We start from the raw sequence: 13,986 nt of genomic DNA, 5'->3' as shown, positions 1-13,986 counted from the left end.
ACACTTCTTCCTTTTTTCCCACCTTTTGGATGTCCTCAATCAGGTCTCTGTCCAGTTTATCCATTTGGGTTGGTGGTCTATAGATCACGCCAGTAAAAATGGAAGCACCATCTTCTCTTTTTAGGACAGTCCATAATGTTTCTTCTTTACCCCATGTCCCTTGCAATTCAGTTACTTGTGTATTGTTTTTTGACATAAAGAGCTACTCATCCCCCTTTCTTAACAAGTTATAGCCCGGAATGGCCTTATCCCAATCATGACACAAAGTGAACCATGTCTCTGAGACAATTTCCAATTCCGCCTCTATAATTAGGGCCTGCAGGTCTGAGATTTTATTGCTCAAACTACGAGCATTTATGGTCATAGCTTTCCAGCTGTTCTTCCTAGTTGCTTTTTCTGGGTTGTTTGTTTTTTTTAACTGATTGATTTTGTTACTTTCTCTTCCCACTTCCTGTATTGCTTGGGGGTGAAATAATTTCTCTGGCCACCCCCTGCCATCCCCACTCCCTAGTTTTAAATGCCTGTTAATGTATGATCTGAATTTTTCACTTAGCATCCTCTTTCCTGCCACAGACAAATGTAGGCCATCCCTACCATATAAACTTTTATTGCTCCATACATGGCCCCAGCCTCCACTGTATCCAAAACCATTTTCCTTACACCAGGTTTTGAGCCAGACATTGAAATTATCTATATGGCATAACCTTTCCTTTCCCTTTCCATGAACAGGTAATTCTTCTGAAAAGTCTTTGCTATGTATCTTCTGTAGCATGTGTCTAATCGTCTCCCCTAGATTTTGGAAATCTTCCTGTGCCTTGTGGACACTGTTTATAGTGAGATCATTGGTTCCCAGATGGATAACACTGATATCAGCATGCATATGATTCATTGATATTTGTAATAAAATATTTTCTTTGTATATATGACAAAGTGTCATTGATGGAGATACTCATATACATAGTTATAAAAATTTATTGAGTACCCAAACGCTGGAAGTTAATTAAAGCCAGAATTCGATAGGTCAATTTCACCTTTGCCATGCAGAAAATCCTGTAGAAACATCTTATAAGATAGAACACTAACAGTAAACATAGTGTTTACTCCTGTGGGAATTCTGCACTACTGTGGAATGCAGAATTTCCGTAGAGTTCCCCCTTTGCACAGATTTTCACATTTACCTTGCAGAATTCGCTGCTTCCAGGCCCCATCATCGCTCTGACCTCAAATGTAGGCAGGATCGTGGCAATAATGACTCTGTGAGCCTGTTGGAAGAGGAGGGGCTTTAACTGCAGGACTCCAGGATTCCCAGAAGCATGGGCCAGGCTCATGGGAGGCAGCGCAGCATGGGGGCAGGCTTGCAGGAGACAGTGCAGCACAGATTACAGCTGAGTTCTGTGAACTGAAGAGGCCCAGGCCCTGACAGAGTGTATGTGTAAGCCCATGTGTGTTGTGAACCAATGTGGGTAGGTGGTAATTAGGTGTCTGCCTGGGAACCTGTGTGAGAGTGTGTGTGTGAGATTACATATTGTGAGAGAGTGTGTGTGTGTATAAGTCTGCATGGGACATAGAGAGACTAATTGCTTCTCAAATGAAGAAGGTAAACATTCTCTCTAAAGTTTGATTCCTTCTGCTGGAAGGAAATCACAAGCAGGTCGATCCAGTAAAGTGTGCTCCGTCGGAGCGCACTGTCACCCTGCTCTGGACGCGTGTTTTCCCTTACCCCTTATTCAGTAAGGGGAGGAAAACACGCGGCCCACCCGCGGCACCTAATAGCGCCCTCAACATGCAAATGCATGTTGATGGCCCTATTAGGTATGCCCGAGCGATCCAGTAAGTAAAATGTGCAGCCAAGCCGCACATTTTACTCTAAGAAATTAGCGCCGCCCAAAGGTCGGCGCTAATTTCTTCCGGCGCCAGGGAAGTGCACAGAAAAGCAGTAAAAACTGCTTTTCTGTGCACCCTCCGACTTAATATCATAGCGATATTAAGTCGGAGGTCCCCAAAAGTAAAAAAAAGTAAAAAAAAAAAAATAAAAAATTTTGAATTCGGCCCGCGGCTGTCGGGCCGAAAACCGGACGCTCAATTTTGCCGGCGTCCGGTTTCCGAGCCCGTGGCTGTCAGCGGGCTCGAGAACCGACGCTGGCAAAATTGAGCATCGGCTGTCAAACCCGCTGACAGCCGCCGCTCCTGACAAAAAGGAGGCGCTAGGGACGCGCTAGTGTCCCTAGCGCCTCCTTTTCCTCGTTTGCACCGCGTCACCTCATTTAAATACTGGATCGCTCGCACCGGCGAAGGGCCGGTGCGTGCGCTGGGAGAGCGGGAGTTCGTCCGCTCTCCCACGGACTTTACTGGATCGACCTGTAAGTGAGAAAAATGTGAAGGCTCTTTGTTTTCTGTACTATTATTTAAATGGAAATACTGAATTGCACTGAAATGTAGGATGATTATTTTAAAAAAATACTGTGTTATTTTGACAAATAAATGTGCAAACTTTTGCAGAATTTACAGAATGCGTGCGCAAAATTTTCAATTTTTTGCCGCAGAATTTCCTCAGGAGTAAATTGCTGAATATGTATTCAGTCACAGTGAATTAGTGAAGCAAAATATTAAATTGTTAAATGTTTAACTGTTAAGTATAGTCTTACCATTTAGTCATGGGCCCTGCTGTTTAACTGTTTAATATATTACCAGTGAGGAGAACCTGCTGGAAGCAACCAGGAAGCACTAAAGCTGGGGCTTTAGTGCTTCCTGGTTGCAAGCCCGATGGCAGGATCTAGGGGCAGGCTGCCACTTCTTACATGGCACTGATGTAGTTCTGCCAGGCCAGGTGAGCTCTAACAGCAGCTTTTGCTATTTCTTTCCTTCTGTGTTGCAACTGCTGCCAGGCTTGGGTCTGGCTCTGGCTATGCTCCAACACTGCTCCCCCTTGGGTCTCCTGCTCTGCGCATCTTAGCACTTACAATTTCAATTGTTTAAACAAATACCTTTTAAAATAATATTTACAACCCTACAGTGAACATCTTTATTCTTTAAGCGACCCTCCATAACTAGCTCTGCTACTTCGCTCTCCCTCTCTCATACACACAGTTCCACAGACACTGTGTCATGAATTGGTTGAACAGCACAACCTTTGCCTCGGTACTAACTTGCCAACCTACCACATACCTTAAATTTCAGCCAACTCTTGGGCAGCTCAAGCTTAAAAATTTCCGGCATGTTCCCAAGTTGTACCTTTGACTCTGATTGTGTCTGTTTGTTTTAAAATTTAATAAAAAGATTTCAAATATAAACATTTCCGGCTAAAGACTGTTATAGTTCTATTTTCGTAAAATGTTTCTTTGTTCTTAGTTTATATGTATAATTTTAGTTGTGTATGTGAAATTTTACAGTTGTAAACCTCTGCGATCAATGCATGTGGTATATAAATAATTTTAAAATAAATACAATAAAAATAAAATGTTTTCTACAGGTACAGCATGTGAGAAACTCTTTCCAAAAAGTGCCCTTATTGACCTGCACCTCATGTTTGAAAATGAGTCCTATCATAGAAAGGCATGTGCTGCAATGCTTATATGGGTTATGAACACCAATACACCCATTTTCAATGTGTCTAACTTATCAAACTCTTTTGATAGACAGGCTGTCAGGTATCAGCTCCTCAATAAATCAATTGTTAGGATCCTCTCTGCTATGCAGTCAACTGTTAGGATCCTGCCTGCTGTGCAGTCTCCCTGCCACCAGAGGTCTCCATGGAGCTACTCCCGCTCTCATTCCAGCCATAGTGTCCATGGGCTCATGACTCAGCAGGGCTTGGCTTATTTAACCTTGCATCTTGCAATACATGATGCCTTGTCATCGAGTCTATTTAGCTCCCTGCTTGGCCCTGTTCTACCTTATATTGCTCTGTCTTGCCTAGATCTGTGGCCTCCGGGCCTTCCAGCCTTGCCTTCTCTAGTCTTATGGCCTTTAGGCCTTCTAGCTCTGCCTTGCCTAGCCTGCAGCCTCCGGGCCTTCTACTTAGTAGCCTACGGACCTTCTGAACTGCTGCCTTCGGGCCTCTGTGTTCTTTGTTCTGTTCTGTCTTGTTTAGTCTTGCTGTGTCTGGTCCTACCCAATTCTTTCCCTGGTATTTGCTCCCTGTACTGCCAGTGCTTTGCCTTGTCCCAGTCTGCCCAGCTTAGTTCCACATTTGCCCAGCCCTTGTCTCCAGTCCTGCACTGCCTCAGCCTCCAGCCTGTGTCTCCAAGTTCCAGCCTGCACCTTGATTCCAGCCTCAGCCTAAGACCTGCCAGCCGCCAGAACCTAAAGGCTCAACCTGCAGGGGAGGTGACTGGTACAGGTGGAAAATCCTCTCTGCCTTGTCTTGAAGTCTTATGCTGCCCCTGTGGGGGTTCCCCAGCTCTAGGTGGACCCTCAGTTGTGACACCAAACTGCTGTGATCCATCTTCTTTTTCCCAAAAGACAGGTAAATAAGACCTAGATGCCATAATTTAAAGTTAAATATCTATACAGTGTGAAATGGTGGTCCTAAAATGGTGCTTTCCTTCAACAAATAACCTCTTCTGTTCATTGCTCAAGTGCCTTTAACAATTTCACAACAAAAAACAAAACCTTTTTACAATTATTAACAGCCATTAACAAAATCTCTCACCAGTCCTTTGAAAAATGGGCAAGAGCTATGTCCATAACAAAATATCTGACCAAATAGTTTTGGGGTTTTTTTTATTTTATAAATTGTTTTTAAAGTTCTTTAGAGTTAGGACCTAAATTTCCCCTGCTGAAGGAAATAATTGTGAACTATCCACAAGCAGCAGAATTGATGGACCAGAGGCAGCATGGTTTCACCAAGGGAAGGTCCTGTCAGCCAAATCTGATTGACTTTTTTTGATTGGGTGACTAAGGAATTGGATCAAGGAAAAGCGCTTGATGTCATCTACTTGGATTTCAGCAAAGCTTTTGATACGGTCCTGCACAGGAGACTGGTGAATAAAATGAGAAGCTTAGGAGTGAGTGCCAAGGTGGTGGCCTGGATTGCAAACTGGTTGACAGACAGAAGACAATGTATGACGGTAAATGGAACTTACTCTGAAGAGAGAGAGGTGTTAAGTGGTGTACCGCAAAGATCGGTGTTGGGACCGGTCCTGTTCAATATCTTTGTGAGCGACATTGCGGACGGGATAGAAGGTAAGGTTTGTCTTTTTGCAGATGACACTAAGATCTGCAACACAGTGGACACGCCGGAAGGAGCGGAGAGAATAAGACGGGATTTAAGGAAGCTGGAAGAGTGGTCGAAGTTATGGCAGCTGAGATTCAATGCCAAGAAGTGCAGAGTCATGCATTTGGGGTGTGGAAAGCCAAAAGATCAGTATTTGATGGGGGGGGGGGGGGGGGCTTTTGTGCACGGAGCAGGAGAGAGGCCTTGGGGTGATAGTGTCTAACGATCTGCAGTCGGTGAAACAATGTGATAGCTGAAGCCAGAAGGAAGCTGGGCTGCATAGAGAGAGGAATATCAAGCAAGAAAAGGGAAGTGATTATCCCCTTGTACAGGTCCTTGATGAGGCCTCACCTAGAGTACTGTGCTCAGTTCTGGAGACCATATCCCTAAAAGGATAGAGACAGGATGGAAGCAGTCCAGAGAAGGGCGACCAAAAACGTGGAAGGTCTTCATCGAATGACTTACGAGGAGAGATTGAAGAATCTAAATATGTACACCCTGGAGGAAAGGAGGAGCAGAGGTGATATGATACAGACTTTCAGATACTTGAAAGGTTTTAATGATCTAAAGACAATGACAAACCTTTTCCACTGGGAAAAAATGAGCAGAACCAGGGGTCACGATTTGAAACTCCAGGGAGGAAGACTCAGAACCAATGTCAGGAAGTATTTCTTCACGGAGAGGGTGGTGGATGCCTGGAACGCCATTCCGGAGAGTGTTCCAGGCATCCCCCTGTGATGCCTGGAACGCGTTCCCCCTGTGAAGGACTTTGAAGGACTTCAAAGGGGCGTGGGATAAACACTGTGGATCCATAAAGTCTAAAGGATGTGAATGAAGAGAAGAGGCATGGGGGTAGTTTGCGGGAATTACGGCTACTACCTGGAGATTAATACCTTTATTCAACAAACATACTCACTGTCAATGCAACTCCAGCATTGCTCTATGCTTCAACGGCAAGAGGAAATGCGGAAGAAAAGGATTTGCATTCACAAAAAAACTAGGGAGTAGCTGGCTTGTTGCGGCAGTTACTACCCCAAACCAAATAAGTCTGATACTTCAATGCATATCCAGCATAGCTCTCTCCTTCAACGGCAGGGGGGAAAGAAGAAAAGAGGATTTATAGTCAGGCAGCAACCAACAAGGAATGAATTACATAGTCTGGGCAAACAAATAATTATGGGAGTAGCTTGCTTGTTACGGTGGTTACTATCCTGAATCAATTAAGCCTGATACTTCACTGGGAATACATATCCAGTGCAACGCACTGCTTCAACGGCATGGGGAATAAAGAAAAGAGGAATTATATTCAGACAACAAGGACTGAATAGCACAGGCTGGGTAAACAAATAAGCGTGGGAGTAACTACCACTTTATTTGAGAACTCAAACCAATATCAAAAAGTTCAAGAAAGATCTAAAAACTTTCCTTTTTCATACAGTCTACATTAATGATCATCTATATCAACAATCCATCTACAATCAACTCAACCAACCAAACCCAGGCACGAAAGAAAAAGTATCTACAGCTAGCATCAACCATATTCATTACAATTCGGAACTTATAAGAAGTAATGATAGAATCCCTCCTTTATGATAAATTAATACTATTACTGTTACTTCCCTTTTTTCCCTTTTCCTCCCTTTTTCACCCCACCATCTTCCCCTTCCTTCCATTCCCCCCCCCCCCCGCCATTGTTACTTTTTTGTAACTATGTATAATTTATCCTTTTTTGTTTGACTTTGTAAACCGTTATGATGGCTGAACCGAATGACGGTATATATGAATAAATAATTAATAAATAAATAAATAAATAAATATTGCAGCAGTTGCTACCCCTGACCAACTGAGCTGGATGCTTCGCTTGGATGCAGCTCCAGCACTGCTCTCTACATCGATGGTGGGGGTGTAGGGAAACTGGAACCATGGGGTTGCTGATGGGGGCCAAAAGTAACAGATAAGTATGAGGAAAAAAAAAAGTGTGAAAGCTTGCTGGGCAGACTGGATAGGCCGTTTGGTCTTCTTCTGCCGTCATTTCTATGTTTAAATCACCTATCTTAAAGCAAAGTGCCACATTATACTCTTAAATAACTGGATATTATTACCCACCAAAAGCTGGCCTTTTTGTAATAGATCTAAAGTGTTCCATAAGCGCCAAGCTTAGTTAAGGCTTCTCTTGTGCCATATAGGTGGATTGGGTTTCAGTCCCTGTTAAGATTCCCTAGGCTAGCCAGGCATATGAATACAGCTATAGTAGCACTCTACAGTATAGTTCTGCATGCAAAGATACCCAAGTGCTGCTCTTACAGCTATACCGTGATCAAAGAAAGTGCTATAGTACTATTAATGTGGATATGGGAGAAAAATGGAAAATATCGGGAGGCTATGCATGAATGGAAATGAGTACATAAAAAAAGTTTTGCAGAGAAGCCAATACAAACATTTTGCTTTCTAACAAAAGCAAAATGTGTCACATCAAGAAGTGAAAATGAGGCTAGGAAGACATTTACTAATATTGATACATTTTACATGACTGATTACTGGCTGGTAAAAAAAAAAAAAGTGACAATGACAATAGAAAGGCAGGCTCCAACAAAATTATTTGCTGAAATATGCAGTAAAAGACAATCTAGGGGTGTTTACAAAAAAAAAATAAATTCCAAAATGACAGCATGTGATCCTTCACCACTCAATCAAATTAATCTCAACGCTCTCTGACCTCCAAAACAGAATCTTAACATCAGAGCTAAACAAAACTATTTCAATAGAGGCTTTATTATTATAGATATAATTACATTTATATTATATTTCAATTATTTGAGACTTTCTATTAAAGAAACATTTTACATTCTGTACCTCACTAATCAAATAGTTAATTTTAAATGTTACAACCACCAATCTCTACTAGAAAATCAGCAATGCACGGATCATTTTGCAACATCACACAAACTAGCTGGTAAATATGCACAGAAGTTATACCATTTTTAAAAAATGTTTTACATGTAAAACTCCACTTCGAAATTATCCCACCAAACCTATCCACACACACCGTTATACTTGATAAACATCCGCTCAAATTTCCCATGAAAATTTACGTGTATGCTTTTTAAAATCCCAAAGAATGTACCTAAGTGCAAACCTCTCCCCAACACCTCTGCTGAATGGAAGTAAGATGATGAGTGAACTGGACATATGTGCACAGATGGGCAATTTTTAAAAAGAGAATTTCTGCAGGTAAAACACTGTGCTACCCTTTAAAAGACTCTACTATAGCCTTTAATGATGTACTTGGTATTTCTTACTTTCCAATTAGATCACATTATAAATTATTATAATTACCCTCAAGAATTCAGACTAAATATCTGGCTAACACATCATGCTTTAAAAATGGGTAAACAAAGAAAACCTTTGCTTCTGCAGCAATTTTAAGGTAAAATGCTACAAAAAGCATGTTATTTATTGCAATGGTCTCTGTTCCTTCTAGTCTTGGTGCCTCTTGCTTTTCTTCTATTTACACAGAAATCATACTGTCGCTTTTATTGACATTCAGACCTCCTTCTGAAAGGCATACATTTCTCAGGCTGCATACATGGAAAGGCTGCAGAATATAAGTAGAGAAGTATTTTTCCTTTCGTTAGAGTTCAGATTTATTACTGCACTGATGTTAATTGCATTGGGCCCTACTGAAAATATTTTGCAGGGCATGTATATATATATATATATATATATATATATATATATATATATATATATATATATATTTAAGACATATTAAGCAATGCTTTTTTCAGATGCTAAAATACATATTAAAAAAAAAAGCAAGCAATAGAGAGACTGCCAAATTGTCTATCATCATACCAATTTCTTTTTTGGTGAAACTTATCACTTGTAATATTTCCTTCTGTTTTTAACAACCCCCACCATCCACCAAACTCTCCTCCTCCAAATCAAGCATTTCATCATTTAGACTCTGCTCAGGCGATCACCCTTGCCACAGAAGTGTTCTCATTCCATATGTAATATATTAAAAAAAGCAAACTGTCAGTGCAGGAATAAGCAGTGTTTTTCTATCCTCTTAAAGTACTATAGGCATATTACATATTCATATTCACAGCATACAGCACAACAAAAAAAATGTGAAAATAGATATAGTAGAAAAAACTCAGTAAACAAACAAAAAAACAACCCAGCAGATTTAGAATGTACACATTTTCATTAAGAGGAAATATAAGAAACCCAAAATATTTAATTTAGTGCTACCTTCTCTACATCCAAAATTAAGTTAAAATCACTGGAGAATTAGTAGTCCATGGATGTACGCACATTTAATTCACAAAAGACAATCTCAAAGTACAGTGTTGCACTCTATTCCAGAGCAAAAACAAGCATTCTAAAAATGTTCCCCAAGAACATCAGCCAAAATATTGACGTGATCTAAGAGAAACCTAGTGCCGCACTTCCTTCTTCAGGCACCTTTTCAACCACTTCTGTTTCTGGTGCAGAAGTAGTTGGCAGGGAAGTGGTGAAAAAAATAATACATGCAGCGAGCACTTAAAAAAACAATTGGCATCTAAGCATGCTTATCAATTATGTGTTAATTTTAGGATCCTTGCTTCCTCTAATCTGCAATGACCTGGCATCTTCTAGGTGCTAAATTAACCTGCTGATTTTGGAATAAGTTTTCAGTATTGACAGAAAATGCTAACACCTGGAAATTGGAGTACATCATAACATGAAATCACTTAAATAGTTCAGCTGGTTCTGGAGGCCTCTCAAAAATGCAAGTACTCTAAAATGTGATGAATTATATCTGCTTTCTCAAGAAATATATATATATATATATATATATATATATATATATATATGTGTTTGGGGAGTAGGAAAGGAAGGAAAAGAAAGATAACAGCACTCCCAATTGGTACAGAATAGATCACATACATTGTACTTATCTGTCGGCATTATAAAATTAGCTACTCTCCAGTCAAAAGTTCACAAATAGGGACCTTGGATTTCAGTTTTTATTTTATTTTTCCCTGGAATTTATCTGCATTTATTTAATTAACAAAAACAGAAGAAATATCAGTATAAAAAAAGAACATTTTTTCACTAAAGTTCTCCTGTTTTTCTTCATTACAATAAACATGGATAAATTCCTAGGAAAAACAAAATAAAAACTGAAAATGAATATTCCCTTTTCATACAGAAGGCACTGGTCAATGAAGAAATCAAGAGGTCCATATGCAAAAGCCACCTAGATGGAGTAATCCATCTAAATAGCTTACCTGGTTATATTTAGCCCATATCCAGGCTAGCTACCCGGCTAGAATTTGGCTGGATATGATGGGGGTGTTCCGAGGAGGAGCGGAGTTTTTTGGTTAAGTTAACTGGCTAAGGGAGGGGGGGGGGGGGGCGGGCCTGCAAAAGCCAGCACCCTTCGCACCACGGCGGTGCGCCACCTGCCGGCTTTCGCACCGAATAGCGCCTCCGTGAAAGGTGGCGCTATTCGGTGCGCTACTGTTGACGATAATGTTAGTAACATTATCGCCGGCAGCGAAGCCACCGCCGACTCTGCCCTGACTTCCCCCTCCCCCTAATTTGCATTATATCGCATGCGATATGGCCCTAACGCGAGCGATAAAGCTTTAGAAAATAACCCCCTAAGTCTGATATTTGGAGTGACAACTGGCTAACTCTGGTCGGGGCCATAGGGCTGTCCTAAAGTTAACTTTAAGTGACTGTGCCACTGAATATACCCTGCTAGTTAGCCGGATATGTTTATCCGGCTAACTAGCTGAGCCTCACAGCAACAGAAAATGGATGTCCTTTTATTTTCAGTGAGAAATATTATCATAAATTAAATACAGATTGGGCCAACCCCATGGCTTAGTGGGTCCCTGATTTGATCCCCTAGTTGGGTTTTCTCCCAAGTTAATTAGGGCAGGGTTCTCCGTAGATGCCACATTTACAGTTCCTGAGGGAATCATGGTCATTGCTGGTCGGATTCAGAGCCCCTGAATACAGAGTTTTGGCAGGAGCCTGGCCGCCTGACCCCCAGCCAAGGACTATCACTGCAATCACCAGACTACGGACATGGCATATGGGGGAAGGAGGGATATCAAATAGGAGAAAAATCCCCAGGTAGTTGCGAATGAAGGCTCATGCTGCTGCCAGATTCAAGTCCTGGAAGTATACAGTAGCAGGAGGAGAATTGCTGGATTAAAGTAAAAAATACATATTGCCATATTTACTCAAAATTATTTGCCTTTTTGGAGAGAAATTAATATAGCCTAAAACTGATATAAACCTTCTTTGTCCCTATTGTTTTCTTCAATGATAATCCATATTTGACATTACTGACATCTTGAATTATTAATATGATATACAGGAAATATCACCTACAAACTAAGCCTTAGATTCATCAAAATGCTATAAATATAGTGGAAATAGCACCCACGAGAAAAGAGGTGGCATGGTTAGGTTAATTTCCCTGCTCCCGCATCGCATAGGTAATTTCCACGTGATATATTTATCGCACCCTTGCTATTTTTTACGTTGCACGCTGATTAATGCAGACGTGCTATCGACCGAAAAGGTTTTTATCGCAAATGGCAGTTCGGGGGAGAGGGAGAGAGAGCCTCTGTAGAGACCAATATGTAAGTTTGCTATTTATACCACTGTAAGAGGGAGGTTTTGGGGGTGGGGTAGGTTTTGGGGGGCAGTTTTACATAGACAGTCAGAGGTAGGAACAGCAAAGTTGACATCAGTGAAAAGTATAAATGTGTACATACAGACGTATACCATGAAAAAGGTCCATGCTTTATTAAGCAGTCTACAGTTTGCGTGAGATTAATATAGATATTAACACAATATCCAGGAAACATCACCACAAAAAAAATCATGCTGGGTCATTTATCATTTCATGTTAGGGCCTTAACGCTAGCTAGGTAGAGTGCGCATTGTACAAATCGCTCCAAATGACAGAAAATCTTCACTGATGTCAACTTTACTGTTCCTACCTCTGACTGTGTATGTAAAACTGCCCCCCCAAACCTACCCCACCCCCCAAACCTCCCTCTTACAGTGGTATAAATAGCAAACTTACATACTGGTCTCTACAGAGGCTCTCTCTCCCTCTCCCCCAAACTGCCATTTGCGATGAAATCTTTTCAGTCAATAACACCATAATAACAAGTCTCCATTATACACCTTTTCTAAAATTTTCTTGCAAACATGTTTGATCTATGACCACTTGCTGATGTGATAGCATTTTAGCTTGCTCTAAATCTGGGGTAAGCAATTTCAGTCCTGGAGTGCCACAAACAGCTCTGAGTATCAGGATATCCACGATGAATATGCATGAGATAGATCTGCATACTACTGAGGCAGTGCAAGCAAATGTATGTTGTACATATTCATCATGGACATCCTGAAAACCAAACCTGTTTGGCATTCCAGGACCAAAGTTGCCTCTCTCTGCTCTAAATACAGCACTGGTAACCAACTAGATTCCTGAAAATATCACTCCATTTTCTTGGCTCAATTGCTTATTTTTTTTGGTCCTAATCCTTAGATTTCATTTTCCAGTATATTTGTATTTGCATTTCATTATTTGTTAGGGAACAAAGGGGTGTATTTTGTTAAATTATAACTCATGACTGATTTTTGAGGTGTGTAACCACAGGGTGCAATGCTCAAGGGGGCACCATTACCCAGCACCATTCCATATGATATCTACAAGCAATAATACACAGGAGGAAGGACGTTTCTAACTGTAGAAGCTGAAGGATCATCTTACAGAGAGGAGGAGGAGGGGAGCCAAGAAAGAGGTGGATGTGGTTGGGTAAGAAATGGGAGAGAGAGAGAGAGAGAAGAGAATGCTAGCAAGAGAGAAAGGGGATGTTGAGTACTGTAGGCAGAGGGAATTCTGGTGCTGGGCAGAGAAGAAGACAGTGTGGGGTAGATTTTCAAAGGGGTACGCGTGTACAATACGCGCGTACCCCCCGAAAACCTACCCCAAACCCCCCCCTGCGCGCGCCGAGCCTATTTTGCATAGGCTCGGCGGCGCGCGCAAGCCCCGGGACGCGCGTAAGTCCCGGGGCTTGCATGGAGGGGTGTGTCGGGGGGCGTGCCGCGAGTGACGTGGCGTTTCGGGGGCGGGCCCGGGGGCATGGCGCCGGCCCAGGGGCGTGGTCGAGGCCTCCGGACCAGCCCCCGGGTCGGGTGATGGCGCACCAGCAGCCCGCTGTCACGCGCAGATTTACGCCTGCTTTCCGCAGGCATAAATCTGCCAACAAAGGTAGGGGGGGGTTTAGATAGGGCCGGGGGGGGGGGGGTGGGTTAGGTAGGGGAAGGGAGGGGAAGGTGAGGGGAGGCGGAGGGAACAGGCAGCGCGCGCTGGGCTCGGCGCACGCAGGTTGCACAAATGTGCACCCCCCTGCGCGCACCGACCCCGGATTTTATAAGATACGCGCGGCTACGCGCGTATCTTATAAAATCCAGCGTACTTTTGTTCGCGCCTGGTGCACGAACAAAAGTACACCCGCGCGTACATTTATAAAATCTACCCCTGTGTGTGTGGCAGGGGAGGTGAGAGATGGTTATACTGTGCAGGAGCCACCGTCACTGCTGAAGGACAGAGTACTGTGCCAGAGCTGCCACCAAGGGGGTAGGAGGCACAAATGTCAGTTTTCACACACGGTGTCTGTTAGCCTAGAGCCAGTTCTATTATAACTAAACCCCATTTATAAAACCTGAGTCCAATTTTCAGCTGTTCA

General features: G+C 42.3%; 1 protein-coding gene and 1 long non-coding RNA gene across 3 annotated transcripts in view; one reads left to right on the top strand and one right to left on the bottom strand.

The window, feature by feature from the left end:
- The window catches only part of DUSP22 (dual specificity phosphatase 22), a 197,661-nt gene that overhangs the window by 32,324 nt on the left and 151,351 nt on the right, over positions 1 to 13,986 (bottom strand). The gene's annotated exons all lie outside the window — the stretch shown is intronic.
- The window catches only part of LOC115085014, a 67,512-nt gene continuing 56,277 nt past the window's right edge, over positions 2,752 to 13,986 (top strand). Inside the window, exon 1 of the long non-coding RNA XR_003854691.1 lies at positions 2,752 to 2,827. This is a non-coding gene — a long non-coding RNA (uncharacterized LOC115085014). The remainder of the gene's footprint in view (positions 2,828 to 13,986) is intronic.

Source organism: Rhinatrema bivittatum, chromosome 2 (genome assembly GCF_901001135.1).
Source record: "Rhinatrema bivittatum chromosome 2, aRhiBiv1.1, whole genome shotgun sequence".
In the NCBI taxonomy this organism is placed as follows: Eukaryota; Metazoa; Chordata; class Amphibia; order Gymnophiona; family Rhinatrematidae; genus Rhinatrema; species Rhinatrema bivittatum.
Note: the sequence above shows the minus strand (reverse complement) of the source record. Positions and strands in the feature narration are given on the sequence as shown.